At 40.7% G+C, this 19,850-nt stretch overlaps 1 pseudogene; it reads left to right on the top strand.

The window, feature by feature from the left end:
* Positions 1-6,364: 6,364 nt before the first annotated feature.
* Positions 6,365-7,130, top strand: LOC114598341 (general transcription factor IIH subunit 5 pseudogene; annotated as a pseudogene).
* Positions 7,131-19,850: the final 12,720 nt, after the last annotated feature.

Genomic DNA, 19,850 nt, shown 5'->3' with positions numbered 1-19,850 from the left:
ACATCCTGCCTGGTTAAACTGGAAGTGTTTAATGCCTTGGTCAGAGAACAGCATAAGGATGTGGCTGAGAATATTGTCCATGGTTTCTTAATATAAGCAGATGTGCCTAATGTAGCCTAACATTTCCTCAGTTGCCATCCTCATCATGAAACTTGTGAGTCATGGCTTATTTGTGTAATCATAAAATCTCTGAGTGGTGTGCAATTCCAGGGGTTCCAGGCACTCGGGGTTCAATTACCACAGCAGAGACAGTGGTGTCTTTATGATGTATGGTTTATTCACCTGGGCCTACAGTGGAGGGGTTCACAGCCTTAACACCCCAAGAGGACCTTGCTTCTCCCATAGCCACAGCTTTGTATTTGAGGAGAAATCAGCCCTCTGCCTTCCTAGTTTCTTGCCTTACTTTTAGCTTCTACCTCACATACTCTTTGTCATGGAAGGGAAGGTTCTTGAGAGAAGAATAAAAAATTGGGACTCCAGACAACCTGTTCATTAGGCATTCATCCTGATTCACTTGCACAAACCTTATGATAGACTTGTTGTTGTTGTCGTCGTCGTCTACCCACCCTTCACCTTAAGGTCCTGAGGCAGGTTACAACAATCTAATAAACGATATTTATAAAATTTAAAAAACTCAAAATAAGAAAGAACACAGTCATAAAAAAAACCAGGATGGGTCCTAAAAAGACACATCTCAAGTGTCTGGTCTTTATTGAGCATTTGTTTAGAATATTCATTCTGAATGCATCCTGATTTGCTTACATATTATAGACCTTCCCATTGATCGATCATCCATTCCATACTTTTCAGTCCATTTCCCTGACACTATCCCCATTTCAAAAAGTTACTTGGTGTTGTTTTTAAGTGGATTTGTTACATCAGGGCAAGAGAGAGCTTTAATCCACTTTAATTGGGCAAGCCAAAATTTCTGCCATGTGCTTGAATCCATCCCACAGAATACTGAGAGTCTGGAGGTGACCTAGATTGCACCAAGGTTAAAAAAGAAAGGAAAGTTTTTCCTCCTCCTTCCCATAATTCCAAACACAGTTTGGTCCTGATTTCCCTTCCTACTTGGCAAGTAGGATGGCCAATGCTTGCATTTTGCTTTAATTAAAACAACAACAACAACACCACTGGTACCTGGAACAGATCAAGAGCTGGCCCAAGAAAAGATCCTGGAATGTAGCCTGAGCAGGTTTTGGCAGGCTCAAGTTGCACCCAAGGCGTTGATTAAAAGCATTTGAATGCCACCTTGTATCCAAGGATACATCCCTGACCATTGGCTATGCTGGCTGTGACTGGCAGAAGCTGGGAGTCCTACATCTGCAGGGCCGCAGATTCCCCATTGCTATTCTACAATAAAATAAAGAGTGGCTTCTAGTGGATTCAGAGGCAGTGGCCAGCACAAAATCTTACACTGTAAACCTGTGCATATCTAACCCGAAATAAGTCCAATAGAGTTCACTATACCTTACTCTCCCAGGTGGGTGGGTGGGTTTATTCCAGCTTTATTCTACTAGGTATGGAGCTTTAAGAATAAGGACGAAAGGATAAGGAAGAGTGGGGCAAAACGGGGGAGGAAACAGCCACCCTTTGCTTTTCTGCCAGCTGACTGGAAAGCAGAAGAATCCAGCCAGTCCAATTGTTTGGTTGGCAGCCATATTAGCAGGACTTGCCAGAAGCAACAGCCCAGGCTGCACTAATTAAAGAAGGATTTCTTTTTTGTGTTAGTGGGCCCTCCTCTCTCCTTCTGGAGTTCTGGGTGGCCGAGTCTCTGGAGCCAATGGAGCAGCCCCAACAGATTATCTAACAGGGCCAATTCTGGGGAAATTCAGAAACACAGAGGGAACCTGGCAACTAGGAGTTGGGGGCATGTGGCTAATCTCATTGCAGATAAGGCCCAGCATGAATGTAATCACTCACGCAATGTCTGCTGGATAGAAAACAGGAAGCTGCCTACATCAAATCAGATCAGTGGTCGTTTTAGATCAGTATTTCTACACTGACTGACTGTAGCTATCCGAGATCTCTCTGTGCGTGTTTTAGTTGCGAGAGTCTCTCCTAGACCTACCTGGAGATGCCAAGGATTGAACCAGGAACCATTGGCATGCAAGGCACATGCTCTACTAGTGAACTGTTTCACCTTGGTCACAACATCATTCAGGACCGGTGATATTATTGGCCCTCCACACTTGCTCTGCTGCAGTTAAACCATTTGGGTATAAATATATAACCACCCAATATGATTTTCCTTGGGCTCCTCAGCCTCAGTAGCACACAATATTATTTACCTCTGCACATAGCTGAGTAGACAACTATACAGTACCTCTTTTTTCACTTATAGAGGGCTAAGGCACAGCTCTTATTCCTCTCTCTTCTATTATTTTATTTTTAATTCAGTTCCTTCCATGGTAAAATGCAGTAAACAAGATAATGATGCTCTAGTGCAGGCTTCCTCAACCTTGGCCCTCCAGATGTTATTGGCCTACAACTCCCATGATCCCTAGCTAGCAGGACCAGTGGTCAGGGATGATGGGAATTGTAGTCTCAAAACATCTGGAGGGCCGAGGTTGAGGAAGCTTTCTTTAGTGTGTGAAAAGCAGAAGCATCTTCTGGACAGTGAAGACAACTCTGGGAATATTGTGCTGCAAAAAGCCTTTACAACTTTGGGGTTGGATTTTTGTTTTGTTTTTTAGTTTTGGGTGCCTAATTACCTTAGTCGCAGCATGGCAGGCCCCTGGCAACCTGAAGTGGCTCAGGGAGGCTGGAATTTATCAGGAAGACATTAGTCGGGGCTTGTATACTCTCAAAATGTTTTTCTATGTTCTAGTAGTCATATTTGAATGCTTTCAAATGCCTGCTTGTTTGCTTGCTTAAATATGCTTCTTTATTGAGTTTGTGAGACTAAACATGGGGAGTGTATGCCTTGTGATCCTTGGAGGAAAGATGAGATACAAATGTAATAAATAATCTCAGGAGAGAGGCTACATCAGTGCTCTGTCCTTCCTTTCTGCAGGGTGCTCTTTTTATCCACTCAGGAATGATCCTCTAGTGAATGATTAACATCTTCCTGTTTCAAAGGAGGGTTGAGATATGGGTAATTTTCATACCTGTCAACTGGGACATCCTGTTTTCCCCCACAAGAGCATGGCGGCCATTTTGGGCGCCTTGCTCTCATGTGATTTCAGGCCAAGTTCTCACCCTAAAAAAAGTGGGGTTTGGGGGTTCTCGATCTCACTTGACTCACTTAAGTTCACTGATTTCCACTGGGTCCACTCTGAGTATGACATAGCTGGATAGAACCTTGCGAATTTACTTTTAACATGAATTTGCCTGCCTAAAGAAGACTGCTTGTAGAAATCACATTCACTTGGGACAGTATTTCGAGTTTCAAATGCTGGGTGGCCTGATATTTCATAGTCTGAGACATATCCACACTTTCTCTCTGCTGATCTCTGGCTGGTTTTTGGAGCAGATCCTTTTTCGCGTTAGAGCGTTGACATATTCTCGAATAATCCCATATTGTCTTGGCAGTAAACTCTGCTGCCTTGTGCAATCTTCTCCTGTAATGCATCTTCACACAATGGCCCTAAACAGATGGTTGTGACGTACCTTCCCCACCCGCATTAAGACATAAATGGAGTGGAGATACTCAATTACTTGATCGTAGGTAGACTGTTGTGGGTCACAGATGAATGGCTCTTTCATTTTGTACTCGTACTTACACCACCCACCTTTTGTCTTTGAGAAAAACCACATTTATATGCCAGTATTGTACTCTTTTATTTTCAAAAGACAAAGTTCCATCTGAGTTTAATAGGATGTCTCATTACCACATCCTGATTCGTTGCTCATCATGCACTCTGAAAAAGAGCCTTTGTTCTCCTTCACATCTTTGTGCATCCTTTATGTTTATTTTTTTAGAAAGTTGCTAATGTGCATATCAAGAGGAGGCCAGCAGAGGGGGTGCACATCTTCATGTCCTCCTCTGCATTCATGTGGCAATTAGTTTAATAAGACTAAGAGCCTTAAAAAAAAATAAAATTCTTAACTGCCTCTATTGCTTTTCCTTCTTTTCAGACGAATTAGGTTGCTATTCATAAGGCTAGGGTAAGATCAGTGCTCTATTAAAGTACATGCCAAACCTTATGCTGGAGGCCAGCACTGCTGTCACTCATGCCATTTTGTACATTCTCTTCTTTGCCTGTGGCAACTCAGACTAGGTTGGCTAACTGCACATTGCCAGAAAGAGAGGGAGAGGGAATGCAGCACCCCAAAAGAGGACACATACTCGCAAAAGATTTGCATATGCTAATGTAATTGTATACAGTGGTACCTTGGTTGTCAAACTTAATCCGTTCCAGAAGTCCATTTCAAAACCAAAGCGTTCCAAAACCAAGGTGCGCTTTCCCATAGAAAGTACAGTGGTACCTCGGGTTACAGACGGTTCAGGTTACAGATGCTTCAGGTTACAGACTCCGCTAACCCAGAAATAGTACCTCGGGTTAAGAACTTTGCTTCAGGATGAGAACAGAAATCGTGGTGCGGTGGCGCGGCAGCAGCAGGAGGCCCCATTAGCTAAAGTGGCACCTCAGGTTAAGAACAGTTTCAAGTTAAGAACGGACCTCCAGAACGAATTAGGTTCTTAACCCAAGGTACCACTGTAATGCAAAATGGATTAATCCGTTCCAAACTTTTAAAAACAACCCCTAAAACAGCAATTTTACATGAATTTTACTATCTAACAAGACCATTGATCCATAAAATGAAAGCAATAAACAATGTACTGCAATCACACAATCAATCAATCAGTAGCTGAACTGGGTTCCATACAGTCACAAAAACAAAACAAAAAAGCTGCAAAAACAAAAACGGAAAATAAATAGCAAAAACAGACAGACCTCAGCGTAGCACTCAGAATAGAAGCGTAACACTCAAAACGGAGCACATTTGGCTTCCAAAAAAAGTCTGCATACCAGAACACTTACTTCTGGGTTTGCAAGTTCCAAGTTGTTTGAGTACCAAGGCGTCTGAGAACCAAGGTATCACTGTAGATACAAATATGGAAATAATTACTGTAATTCATTATAGACGGTAACCAAGCGACTTGTGTGCCTCCTCAGTCTGCTGTCCAGGTGCAAATTCAAAGCTTCTTATGGTTCTTTATCTTTAAACTAGACATGGGCTGGCAGCCCTTTAAAGAGAGGGCTGCCCTCTGCAAAGTTGGACACATGGCCGTCCTAGCTCAAACGCACACAGGGACAAGCTCCATTCAAACTCTGTTCTAGCCACAAGTTTCATACAGTAGTGCCTATTTTCCATTTCTAGTTTGATGGGAGCAAAATGAGTTTTCATGTTTATTAATTCTTGCTTGGTCCCGTTTGCTTTTTCGAAGAAGAAAAAGATAATAATACCAATATTGCCATAATTTTATATTTACAGTGCCAGTTCTTGTGGTTGGGTTTCTGCAGTTGTGGGACCCAGTACTAAGAAAACATTTACTGCCTGTTTGAAAGGAAGGAGTACCCGATTCAGAGGTGAGCTACCCCCCACGCTATTAATATGCCAGTGCAGGAAATCTTAGTCTTAGATTTTTTGTGTGTAGCCCTCAGATTACACTCTAATGTGTAGAACACTCATGCTCAGTTCTTTGAGTACAAGGCAGCCAAAAAAGAACCCAAGAGTAGCTTAATTTATCATTAGGGACCAAATCATTCCAAGTCCAGAGAAATTTGAATAATAGGAAATGTGGTTCTTGATCATACATAATATAGAACCTAGAAAACTATGTTCTCCTGTACTGCATGTGCTCAATATCTCTAGAAACTGTATGTGGAACAAGGAAAGTTGTGTGTGTTTAAGTGTCTGAGCCAGTAAAAAAGCACAGACATTGTAAAGACAAATGAGACTACCTCAGTTTTTCTATTTCTAAAAGTTTATAACTTCTTTTAATAAAAGCCAGTAGTATGTATGTATGTATGTATGTATGTATGTATTTGTTGTTGAATGTGCCATGCGATCAACAAACATTATTACAGTGGTACCTCGGGTTAAGAACTTAATTCGTTCTGGAGGTCCGTTCTTAACCTGAAACTGTTCTTAACCTGAAGCACCACTTTAGCTAATGGGGCCTCCCGCTGCTGCTGTGTCGCCGGAGCACGATTTCTGTTTTCATCCTGAAGCAAAGTTCTTAACCCAAGGTACTATTTCTGGGGTAGCAGAGTTTGCAACCTGAAGCGTCTGTAACCCAAAGTACCACTGTATTATTTTTGGTTAAAAGATGTGCACTCCTTTAGCATCTTCCATAGGAATGCAATTTTTTAAAGAATGTCAGCTAATTGAAGCGTACAGTATATCCCACCTGCCAGATTGGACTGACAAAAGCTTATTATAATATAAAATATCTACCAGTACAGTAATATCACCTAATTTGGGGTGGAACACAGCTGCTGCTTGACACTCCCATGTCAGTCAACAGCAGTTAATGGCACCATGTGAAGGAAGAACTCATATGCTGAATGGATCTTTCAGCAGGCATTTCAAGAAGCATTAAGCAAGGAGAATTGCAGTGGTAAATTTTGGTTGGTTAATCAGTGTGGAGAGAACCCATCCTGCTGTTACAGAAGTGCCCCAAGACCTTTAACAGCCTGTGTTATCCTGCATCAGTGTTCATCTCATAGAAATATCAAAAGGCAATGTTGCTGGTCATATAAAACACATCAGAAAATCTGTTGGGAAGATGGTGAGTGTTTTGAAAGGAATACTTATAGAATGTGACCCAGCCACGAAGCAGTTTCTGCTGTACTTAGATGAGTCAAATACCCTAAGGGAGAAGTTCAGCATACAAGACTTTGTGTTAGCTGAGATGGTTTACTTCCTGCAGGAGAGAATGGGAGAGTTAATGGACCAGACCTCTTTCCCTATTACACAAAAATAGAAAATGAGACTGAAATTGTCTGTGTCAACCTGCAATCAATAATGTCTAAAAAAGAAAATCAAGTATTTTGAATCTGCCTTTCATAAACTTCTGATCCATCAAGACAAACAAAATCTAGCAGCTATCTATGGTGGCTCACTAGGATGCAGTTAACCCATTTTTTCAGTTCCAGGAAAAACAGGAGTTATCAAAAGGTACAGTATTTTTATTTTGTTATATAGTGGTACCTCAGATTAAGAACTTAATTTGTTCTGGAGGTCCGTTCTTAACCTGAAACTGTTCTTAACCTGAGGTACCACTTTAGTTATGGGGCCTCCCGCCACTGCGCGATTTCTGTTCTCATCCTGAAGTAAAGTTCTTAACCCGAGGTACTATTTCTGGGTTAGCGGAGTCTGTAACCTAAAGCGTCTGTATAACCTGAAGCATCTATAACCTGAAGCGTCTGTAACCCAAGGTACCACTGTATTTGTTTAGTGATTTCTCTCCCACGCATGTAGTGCCAATGAGCAGCTTACGAAAATTTTAAACCGTGATGTCATAAAATTCAATAGCCCATCTTGTTCAACATCCTACTGTCATAGCAGGATTTCCACTTGTCAATAAACATGAGTTCAACAGTGCTCTCCCTTCTTGCGATTCCAAGCAGCTGGTATTTAGAGGCCTTCCGCCTCCAGCAGTAGAGGTAGAACATAGCATTGTGGCTAGAAGTCATTGATAGCCTTATCCTCTATAAATTTGTTTAATCCTTTTTTATTTTATACCATAAAATTACAAAAGAAAATACGTACCGGTATATACAGTGGTACATCGGGTTAACTACTTAATTCGTTCCTGAGATCTGTTCTTAACCTGAAACTGTTCTTAACCTGAAGCACCACTTTAGCTAATGGGGCCTCATCCTGAAGCAAAGTTCTTAACCAGAGGTACTATTTCTGGGTTAGCGGAGTCTGTAACCTGAAGTGTATGTAACCTGAAGCGTATGTAACCCGAGGTACCACTGTATATTAAATTAGGGCTGCCGCATTTCAAAAAGTGAAAATCTGGGTTGCTATACTTCCAGATTTTCACGGACATTTCAGCAATTTTCACCCAGACTCTGTTTCTGAGGGCCGAATCCTGGCTATGTCTTGGAAATTCAAGACGCATGGCAGCCCTATGCTAAATACATCTGGGGAGAAATTCCACATCACGCTATTCTGATTGCTTCATCGGTGCAAGCATTTCTGCTTGTCAGATGGAACAATCTTCCCCTCTCCTCCCCCATATGCTGTTCTGGAGGTTTCCCTGACCTCCCAGAGCTGATTTTGGGAGGTGGGCAGGAGGCACGTATGTGGAGGAAAGCGTGTGGATGCCCCATTGTGTTAGTGGGAATGATTGTGCTGGTTCCCACTGGCACAACTATTTAGTTGAATCTGGCTCATCAGATTGTATCCAATGCTAGTCCTACTCAGAAGAGACCATTGAAATTAATGTACAGTGGTACCTCGGGTTACAGACGCTTCAGGTTACAGACGCTTCATGTTACAGACTCCACTAACCCAGAAATAGTACCTCGGGTTAAGAACTTTGCTTCAGGGTGAGAACAGAAATCGTGCTCCGGCGGCGTGATGGCAGCGGGAGGCCCCATTAGCTAAAGTGGTACCTCAGGTTAAGAACAATTTCAGGTTAAGAACAGACCTCCAGAACGAATGAAGTTCTTAACCCGAGGTACCACTGTATATGACTGTTGTGTTTTTCCCTCTTAGTTCAATACTTAAAATGGATAATCTCTGTCCATTTCTTTATTGCTATTAATGTGTAAGGTTCCGGGACCTACTTTTTATGACTGTAAGTTGTTTTGTTTTAATATTGTGTTCTAATGCTATAACATGCCGTGAGACCTTAGGGTGAAGTGTGGATAATAAATAAATAAACAAACAATAACTTGGTTCCATTGATTTTAAAGGAGTTTACTTTGAGTAAGACTAGCACCAAATACAACCCATAATCTAATCAGTTAATATGAGATGTGCATAAATATACCACTCTCTACAATCATAGTTCTGATCTGTTCTTCATAGTTATTTATTGCTGCAGCATATCTGTTCAAATGTTCCACTTCCATTGTTCCTATCTGAATAAGCAAAGTAAACTGCAAACCATCCCCTGCATGATCTCAGTTTACTTTATTTCTTATCTTCTATAATGTAACATGCATGTTAATTTCACACTGCTAATCATCACCCAAGTTATATTTTCCATTGACTTTCTTGACTGTCTGGCTTTCTTCTCCCCCTCCACCCTCAGAAAGTTGTGCAACCAAAATAATAACAGCTGCGAATAAATTACAATACATATTAGTTCTACTTTCTGTTCAAATCCAAGCTCTTTAACGTTAACTAATTCTACTTTTCTTGCTATATAAGTCATCTCGCATCTTTTAAAAAATATGTTACCAGTACAAATGAATACTGCAGCATTGCAACACTAGGATTTTCCTCAATGTTCACAGTGTCAATAAGCAAGCACCTTTAAAGTAGTTCTCACTCAGATTAATAATGCACTGGTGACACCTGCTTTCCAAATATATTTCCACATACTTCTTGGAAGATTTTTCTTGAGAGTCTGCATTACATTCAAGAGTAATAATCTTACTGAAAAGATAATTCCATGATTAATTTTAAATATTTTTCTATAACTTATCCCTACCGACTCTGCTGCTCTCTATTTTAAAGACACTTCCTCTTCTCAGTATTTGCTTGTTTGATTTCTGTAGTGTTCTTTCAGTTCAGTACGTAAAATGGATAATCTCTGTCCATTTTTTATTTCTATTAATTTTCCAAAAGTAAATTAAATTAGTTTTGATTAATGCTGTAGTCTTCTCAAGTTATACAGCTCCCAGTGATCAACAAATGTACTTCCCATCTCCTCCAACTTATAAAATTCCCATGGATATATTTTAGCTTCTCTTCCAATTTATTCCAATTAGGGATGTGCCTTGGAGGTTCATAAACTGCTATCCGCTCCTTTATACTACACTATCCTGCTGCCAGGCAGGAGATTTGATTTATTCCAGACATGCAGATTTTCTTTTACTATAACATTACTGTACAATTATATTTTCAGCTCTTTTTCTCTTGCCCAGGGTAAATAGTTCAGGGGCATTTTAATAGTCTGCTGTTCAAAAGATAATAGTGGTGTTAATTATCTTGTCTGATGCACTCTAGTAAGTCTAATAATTGAGCTGCATAGTAATATAACTATTAAGTTGCAGAAAAACTAATTGACTCTGCTTATTTTAAAATTGTTTTTCTCCTCTTGAATCATTTGCCATTTTCCATTTTACGAAAATCCATAACCTTTTGCCATTTTCTCACCTTACATTCCTGGATTATCATTCACAAATGTGGAATAAAAGCAGAGGTCTGGAGATTATATGCCTTTTCATTCAATAAATCTTTGCAAACCAATATATCTTCCTCCCTTCTGTTTTTCTAGACCTTCCTGAATGTTATTAATCATGGGATTATAATGCATCCCTCCCAATTTATCTCATTCAGAAGAGACACCCAGATGTCTAATCAGTTGTGTTTTCCACTTGTCAATAAACATTGTTTGTATCTCCTCTGAATGATATGGTGTGACAATTCCCCAAGGAAATACTCAGTGTGTGAAGTTCCACTGGGGCAACAGAATTTATGTTTCCTTTCCTTCCATTGAGTGCCCCCCCAAACTTTGCTCTGGAGGGCCCCCCACAACTGTCTGAAGGTGATTTTTTAAGATGCATGAGCATGTGGGTATAGCTGGGACAAGAGCAACAGCAGCAGATCTGTTCTGCACATGGAAGTCCTGATGCACAAGCAGAGCTTCAGTGTTGAATACAGTCCAATGTTGGATACAGAGACATGAGCAAGTAGAAGATATATGTGAAGAATGGAAACAAAAAAATTAGCAAGAAAATATCTTTTACACAACCATATTTAACTTATAGTGGTGGGAAAATATTGCACAGGGTCCGGAGCTTAAAAGTGTAGCTTTATTTACTGTGGCAAATGCACACATATATTATTTGTTGAAAACCTTATGATTGCCTTACCTGCTTCAGTGCTTTTTTCCACCTATTTCGTTCTGCTTTGTGAGGAACTGAGAAAGTATGGCAAGATCATGTAATGAGCCCTGGCTACGTAAGCCTACTTAATTATCAAGTAATGTTATGCAACTTCTGAACTGGTTTTTTGTCCTTATCAGTACACAAATGTGTGGCTTGCCATAACAGCTCCGATGCTTGAAGATCTTGGCAGCCTGCTCATTCTCTTAGTCACGTCTTCCTGCAAATAGTACTATTATTTGCCTGGGAAGAAACCATATGTTCTTGTAATACATGTTGTGATAAGTCGGCTGTTCCCCACTCCCAGATTATTCAGCTTGGGTTTAAAAGCACCCTTCAAACCGTTCTTCACAAAGACAACATTAAGAGCTTTTAAATGGTATCACAAGATGTAATCAAATGATGATCAGCTGGCTTTTGTGGAAGTAGGACTACTTCTTTACTAGCTATCTTTTTCTAGATTGGATATAATTTATTCTTTCAGTTATCACAAAGATTTCAGGCACTGTGTCAATGCCAAACTACTATGTTCTAGGGTTTTTTATGTTACTGCTTAAGTCCCGTGATTGTTTTTCTTGAGTATATGCACTTGTAGCACTAGCCTGTCCTGTGTGGACCAGCAAAGATCTCTTGATGCACCTGAGATGATGAGTGGTCTGTGATGCAGTTTATGATGTGGTTGCTGATACAGTACATTGATTTGCCTAGGCTTCCCATTTTGTTTTTCCTAGTACAGCAGAAGCAAACCAATACATCCAGGGCTATCAATGGCTACTAGACATGATTGCTTTGTTCTGCCTTCACTGTCAGAGGCAGTATGCCTCTGAATACCCATTGCTCGGAGCCACAAGTGAGGAGTGTGCTGTTGCACTCAGGTCTTGCTTTCAGGCTTCCCAGAGACATCTGGTTTGTCACTGTAAGAACAAGATATTGGGCTAGATGAGCCTTTGGGTTAATTAGGTCCGGCCCTACTATTAGACAGGCTGGTCACCTCAGTCAGCTGATTTTGGTTGTCATGGAAAGGCAGCAAAATGTAATGCATCTGTTTGTTGTATTTTAAAACAAAATTCCATAGAAGGAAAGGTGTGCTTTCTGTCTCAGGTGCCAAAATAACTTGAATAGCCTTGTGTACTGTGCACAATTTTAAATTAAAAGTCTATACCAGTTTTTTACACACACCCCAACCCAGGATGGGAAATTAGTTAAACATGGACTATAATAAAAATATTTCCAAATGTACTTTTACTAACTGGTATAGGCTTTTAATTTAAAATTATATTTTGCATTTTTATGGTTATGTTATTTGGTTAATTAATGTGTTGTACTGAGAAATATTAACCACTGATCATTTAGAACTTTGAAATGGTATTTTTAAAAATAGTAGTGTTGTGTTTTGATGATATATATAGTAAGCTGCTTTACAAGAACAATGTGCCCTAAAAATGCAGACTGGAAATGCATTTAATAAATCTGTTTCCAGTTGTTTGTGGTGAATTAGCACTAAAGGCCCCCAGTAGTTGAAAGGACCCAAAACAGAACCAAGGATATATGGCTCTAACATTCAAACTGGAGTTGTGCAGGAGAACTTGTTTTGGAATGGACCAACCCCGTAGCTGGCAGGGGTGGGAGGGTTGGAATTGTTAGGTATCTATAGAGATCTGTCTGAAGCAAGCCAACAGAACAGGAGATTATCAGTGCACATTCTTGTGTTTCTTCCTAGAACATAGAAAATGGAGCATTTCATTTCTGATGGGCCAGCCTATCTTTATAACCTTAAAATACTGCCAAGGTTGTATAACTTGCATTGGAGAAAAGCTGGAAAACATTACAGAGGCAACACTGCTGAGGAATAAAAGAAAACATCATAGGTTATTGCCGTCCCGGTCCAGATCTAGAAATCGTCTGTTGCCTGTCTTGAACTCTTCGTAGTCTCCCTTATCTGTGGAAATACTTTGGACGTCTTTTTATCTGAGCCAGATGGTCTCATAATAGTTTCCTATCATCATTCCTTTGCTCTTTTTTATTTCAATCCAAACAATTTCTTCTCTGCTTGCCAAACTATATATTGTATGACATTCTTTCTTCAGACACACTGTGTCTCAGCCTTGGCATGCTTCCACCTGCCCTGTTGTGTCTTTCGCTTCTATAAACTTTCTGTTTCAGAATTGTGTTATCCCATCTGTTTTTACTTCAGTTCTGTTCTCTGTTAATCCTATTACATAATATATTGATTAGTCACAAAACAGAAAAAGATGAATTCCATGGATTCCAGTAGAAAAGAATATGAGATGATCTGGACTATATTTTCTGTCCTTTTCTCCATAAAATTCTAAAGAATTAATTAGTTTGCAGCTTAGGGTCTTTATATCCCAGGCCTTTATATCCCAAACTGCCATGCTTTTCACAACCACCTCATTTCATCCTGGGGATAGACCCAGGATCACTAACTAAAGTTTATGCATGAGCAGATATTTTAACCTGAGTCTCCCTGGTCCTAGCCCAACAAATCAACCACTACAGTATGCAGACTTTCACCAGGTAGGCACACATACTTTGTATTAATTAATTTTGTCTTATAATGTTGTCTTATTCAGTGCTATTTTTCCAAGAAAAGTGTTGCTGGAACTCACCACAAACACCTCCCTTTGTGTCTTAGAATGGCAATGGCGAGTTCCAGCTGAAGAAAACCCTGGTCTTATTATAATTTTGTCCTTATTGTATTCATTAAAATTAGGCATATAATATGCCTTGTAGCTCTGTATTACATGTGTGTTGAATCCAAAAACTGTGTTTTAAAACAACAGTATGGTCCACTTTCGGTTACTTAGAAACAAATACGGTAATTTAGTTTCCTTTAGTTTTACTGTGTGAATAATTAGTTGTTATCATTTAGTATTTATTTATTTATTTAAAATAAAATATTTAAAAATAAAATTTTTAGTTTTTAAAAATATTTTTATTAGTTTTTAATATGAAACACTTTTACTTTATAACATATGCTGGACAATTTATTCATGCCACATCAAAAAATCAAAAAGTTTACTCTTCTTTACACAACTGAATTGTGGTCATCATTGCTGGTGGGATCTAATGCAGCTTTTTAGAATGCTATGACTGCCCAGTCCTGACCAAACTTTGGTATTCATTCACCAGCTAACCCACTCGAAGCCTTCTCCTCCTGGAGGAAGTTGCTAAGCAAGTCATTGTTATTGCTGCTACTGCCTTTCTGAACTATGTGGTAGTCTGGCACAGCACCAAGACTAACACTGTAGCTTTAGCTAATAATTGTTGTTATATAGAGAAGAACGTGGGAATTTGTGTGTGCCTTTCTTGGTCTTAGTAACACAAATCTGCAGTGCCTCTGTTTTGTATCCAATACCTTTATTCTGTATACCTGATATATGCAAGCTGCTGGGACTTTTACCAAAAGACAATGTGGGGATTTGGAGAAAGTGTGTACTAGTACACATATAATACTAATTTTGTTTTGCTTGTCATTCAACCCAAGTCCTACAGTGTTGTTGGTTTTTTAGGGGGACTTTTTGGTAGCATCCAAGTTGGAATGGGTATAAAAAGACATGTGGCATCTTTTAAATGATGTGGGGCTTAGAAAATATATAAACAATTTTATATCCCACGAATTTCAGAAAAAGAGTTAAACAAGTTTAAATCTCTCCCAGTTGAAATCAGTAGGACTTAAGGGAGTTTAACTGTGTGACTTTGATAATATCTTTCAGTACACTCAAAGGTAACTCTATGTCCTTGCTGCACAATACATCAACTAAAAACATAGCACAGGCAATACATAGGCAACTTCACACAGCATCTAAAAGCTAATTGTAATTCATACTCAGTATGTGTCGAGAGATTTTCTTTCAAGCCTTCTTTCTTTCCCACATTATTCTCTTCCCCTTGTTTGTAGCAAAAAGAGAGGTATGGCTGCACATCTCAATCAAATTCAGTTTATAACAATACTCTCAAGGAACAGCCTGGTTTCTTAAAATGCTCAAAGTCCTGCAATTCTAACTGTTGTTTATGATTATTGGACTATTGCGGCTCTCTAAGAACACAAACGGACGCGGGTGGCGCTGTGGGTAAAACCTCAGCGCCTAGGACTTGCTGATCGCATGGTCAGCGGTTCGAATCCCCGCGGCGGGGTGCGCTCCTGTTGTTCGGTCCCAGCGCCTGCCAACCTAGCAGTTCGAAAGCACCTCCGGGTGCAAGTAGATAAATAGGGACCGCTTACCAGCGGGAAGGTCTGTAGAGCTCCCGGCCTATAGAGTGAGATGAGCGCACAACCCTAGAGTCTGGCAAGACTGGCCCGTACATGCAGGGGTACCTTTACCTTTTAAGAACACAAACACATAAGGAGATCCCCGCTGCATCAGGTCAAGGTTCCATCTAGTCTAGCACTCTCTTCTCACAGTGGCCAACCAGATGCTCATAGGAAGCCTGCAAGCTGGACCCGAGTTCAGACAGCACTCTCCTCACCTGGGATTCTTAGCAATTGGTATTCGGAAGCATACTGCCTCCGACAGTGGAAGCAAAACATAGCCATCAAGGCTGGTAGCTGTTCCTTTTGTCTTCTATGGTTGCACAGTCAAAAACCAGCTTGCATTTACTGTATAGTAGATATTGCTGATGAACAGCTTATTATTATTAACGTTTCTATACCACCCTTCATCCAAGAATCACAGGGCAGTTTACAGTATAAAAACACAATAATACATTCCATAGTAATAAACAAAAACAATACCCCTTCCCCATATTTGGCTTAGAAGCTGCTCCCATTATCAGAGAAGTACTGTATTCACAAAGAGGGCATGAAAATGGTGTTAGAGAGTGGCACAATGTATAGGTGTTTCTGTGTTGACGCCAGCAGCCTTGAAGCCAAGATGGGGGATTTTGAGTTCCTGGCAATAAAAAAAAACTCCCACACATTTTTATGTCCTTGTGTTCATTTCCCAGCTTTGCGTGATCACTGAACTCAGAGTAGCATACCTGTGGTTCCTATGAGGTCACCTCTCCAAGCACTGACCAGTAGACCTGTTGAGTTCAGTTAGCTGGTGGCTTCATGTGCCTTCAGGCCACACCCTCGATAACCATAGACATTATGGCCATACATACCTGGTAACATTCCTCAGACGAAAGTAGGGACATTTCTCACTCCTCCAACTCCTCCTCGACCCCCATATTTTTTGTGTTCCCTCCTTCGGCGGAGCATTTCCTATCAGAAGAAGTACAAGTGCCGCTGCCACTACCACCACCGAGGCACAGCACACATGCCCTCCACCGTCTTGAGGAAACCCCTTAACCCCAATTTTATTTTATTTTATTCTTTGGTAGATATACAAAAAGAAAAACACACGCCAATACAGTGGTACCTCGGGTTAAGAACTTAATTCGTTCTGGAGGTCTGTTCTTAACCTGAAACTGTTCTTAACCTGAGGTACCACTTTAGCTAATGGGGTCTCCTGCTGCCGCCGCACAATTTCTGTTCTCATCCTGAGGTAAAGTTCTTAACCTGAGGTACTATTTCTGGGTTAGCGGAGTCTGTAACCTGAAGCGTCTGTAACCCGAGGTACCACTGTAAATGAATCTTAGAAAGGGGCAAGATTAGACACGGACACAGAAAGTGTTTTTAATATTAAAAAAAATAAGATTCCTCCCTTTTTTCTGCCTCTCAGAGCCGGCATCTCACTTGGGGCTGGGCCTTGGCGGCAGTGGCCGCAGCCTTGCCTCCTCCTTTCCCGCTCTCCAGCAGCTTCTATGAGCTGCCCAAGGGAGGAGGCTGGCAGCGGTGGTCATGGAGAGACAACAGGATGCTCCCTCGCAGCCACTGCTACCGCCATCGTTGCCATTTGGGACAAGTGCTGGCTCATTCTCCTCCCTGAGCTTGGCAGCAGTGGCACAGGCAGGGGAAACAGGGACATTCTGGGATCTAATCAGAAGCCAGGATGGCTTTCGTAATTCCGGGACTGTCCCTGGAAAATCAGGACACTTGGAGGGTATGTGGCATATCAGAAACCGAATGGAGCAAATTAAACTCTTTTTTAAGCAAAACTTGTTTGGGGATTAGGGAAGCGAGCCAATTAGCAACAGGCACAGCCAAAGTCTGCTTGTAACTTGGAAAAAAGAAAAGAAAAAGAAAATCTCTCCAAAACTGAACTGTATTATTGCTTTCCATTATTAAACTCCAGGGGTGGGGGTGGTTTTGCAAGTTCAACGTAGAAGCTGGCTGTGCCTGATGTTATTTGGTCTGTATCACCAAAAATACCCTCCGCTGATTAGGGAATCAGGGCAGATTTGAAGAATGGTTGGACATGTATCACTGGAAAACATTAAATACAGCCCCAGCATTCTATATGCTGTAACTGTCTTCACCCTTGTGTTACCTCATGCATACTCAATCTAAGTATATATTCCCAGTGCAATCCTATATATTTCTATTCATAGGAAATCCCATTTAGCTCAGTGGTTCTTATTCCTGGATAAATGGGAGGAGGATTGCAGCCTTAAAAGACCTACCTTGCAGCTTACATGGTTCACTCCTTGTCTTTCATTGCAGCTGTGAATGAGGATGACATCTGCAAACTGTGCCTATTTAAATATATAGATGTGTCTATATATGGCATCTGAAAGCTGTGCTTTGCATTCACTTTTAATGGGGACAGCCAGGTATGTTTAAGGAGGAGATAATTATTTCATGTTCTCATTAGCTAGCAAAACTAAAAATCTGTGATAAAAATCTGAACTGGAGAGCAAGTGATAAGTATTCTAATCCTATTTGTGGGAGAAGGGAAAGAAAACCAGCTGGGAATTTATCTATCCACATTTGCAACTCTTTGTTGTTTTAATTAAGTCTAAAAGAGCCCATATTATGCAATTTAGAAGTCTGTTGAAATACATATATAATTGTAATTTTAATTCTGTGGTAATAATCAATGAATTGCCATTTTAATTATCTGGCAACAATCAACTGAACTGCTAATTGAAAGAATTAACCAAAGGGAGTTGCGGGGGGGGATAGGGGATGCCATATGCAACTGTGTTCATTGTTAATGAAATATCACTGTACCTTTAATGCAGATATAAGATATCCCCTATTTTTAGAAGAAGTATGTTCTAAGCAGGGTCTGGTCTGGATCTCATGGAATGGCAATTCTATCTTGAAGAGAAGGAATAAGGTTTCAATTTTTCCTGGCACAAAACTGCTTACTGCTCAATCCTGAATTACACCTGCTGGCTGAGGATAGGATCACTCCTAAATCCCCCTGTACGGTAGAGGCAGAATATATACTGCCCCTGTGAATCTATGCTGGCATAGTGACATGTTTGCGCTGGTGAAGGCACAGCATTATGCCAAAAAGAAAAGAAAAGGTGGTTTAAGTGAAAACATTCTTATTAAATTAATGGAGAACCCCAAGGTGACTCTGAGCTCTATCCAAACAGAGGATAGGATTCCAGCTAACTCTTCACAACTATGGCTTAATAAGGAAATACAGATCTCACAAATCTATGCCTATGACTACAGGAACTTAGAATGCACTTCAGGGGACTTTGGTAAAGGGGAGCTTAGCAGGGAGGGAATGTATCAAACAAAGGTGTAGGGGTACATAGTAGAGAGGCAATTTGTTAAACAGCTAAAACGGCTCCTGCTATCAGACAATTCGATCTAAGTTTATCAATTAGTTGGTTGTTAGTACGGAGTGGCATTCAGGTGAATGCAAGGTAGATTTCCGCATGTTTACTCAGAATGTGGATAAGATGGAGATAGTAGCCCATGCAAAGTGCAAATCCCCTCTCTCTTGCTCTTTGACCCTCTCCTCCCCTCTGCCACAGCAAAAACTATTTCCTCCCCCACCTTTCACTGGATGGAACAGGCTCCTGCAAACCCTGTCTCTCACCCTGTGACCCATCCGCCACAACACCCCTGTCCAGCAAACCCAAGACTCCACTGTAACAGAGCCGTGCAGTGCAGACGACCGCTCTTGCTCTCCTAGACCCACTCTCTGCCGGCATAAAAAATGTGCTCTCTCAAACTTCCACTCAGGTTCTTGCTGTTCTCCCACTGGACCCACCCACTGCCTGCAGTTTGGAGGAGGAGGAGCACAAATATGGGAAGAAGGTGTCCCATTTGAAGTCCAAATGGAACAAGGGGCACTTTTGTCCCAAAAAAGGGATGATCCCCATTTTCTAGGGATGGGTGGAAACCCTAAATTCCATATACTTAGAAATGATGTAACATTGTGGTTTGCAATGGAAATAAATTATAGCAAAACATTTCTTCGTTGAAGGAATGTTCTCAAATGAACAGCTACAGGCAAGTGTCCTCTCATCACCATGCCCATCCCTGTGTTAGAAGCATTGGCCCAAATCCAGATGAACTTTGTTGTGATTATAGTCTCATAGAACCCAGGGGTGGGGTGGGGGAGCTAAGGATGGCTCTCAGTGAACTCTCATAACTAACTTGAAAGCTGAAATGAGTCCCAAATATAAACTTAAAGGCTGGTAAGGGAGGAGCTTATTATAACCCAAATATTATATATAAGATGTGAAACAAAATTAAGAACTGTGGTCCTGCTGAACTAACTTTCAGGAGGGTTGCGCCAAACAGTCACAGAGAGTTTCTTAAGGCCAATGAAAAAACGCAACACAATTATGATTAGTAAATAATATTATTTACTAAATGTGTTACATTCAGAAAAAGCTACTGGGAACCTGATTGATTTATTTATTTTATTGCTGGGCAATGGCTGCCAAACTTGGTTATAAAAACACTAGCTTGGGGTGTAGGGTGGGGTAATTTATTACTGCCAGCATTTA

This window comes from Podarcis muralis, chromosome 5, assembly GCF_964188315.1.
Source record: "Podarcis muralis chromosome 5, rPodMur119.hap1.1, whole genome shotgun sequence".
Taxonomy (NCBI): domain Eukaryota; kingdom Metazoa; phylum Chordata; class Lepidosauria; order Squamata; family Lacertidae; genus Podarcis; species Podarcis muralis.
This window is presented reverse-complemented; position numbering and strand designations above follow the sequence as displayed.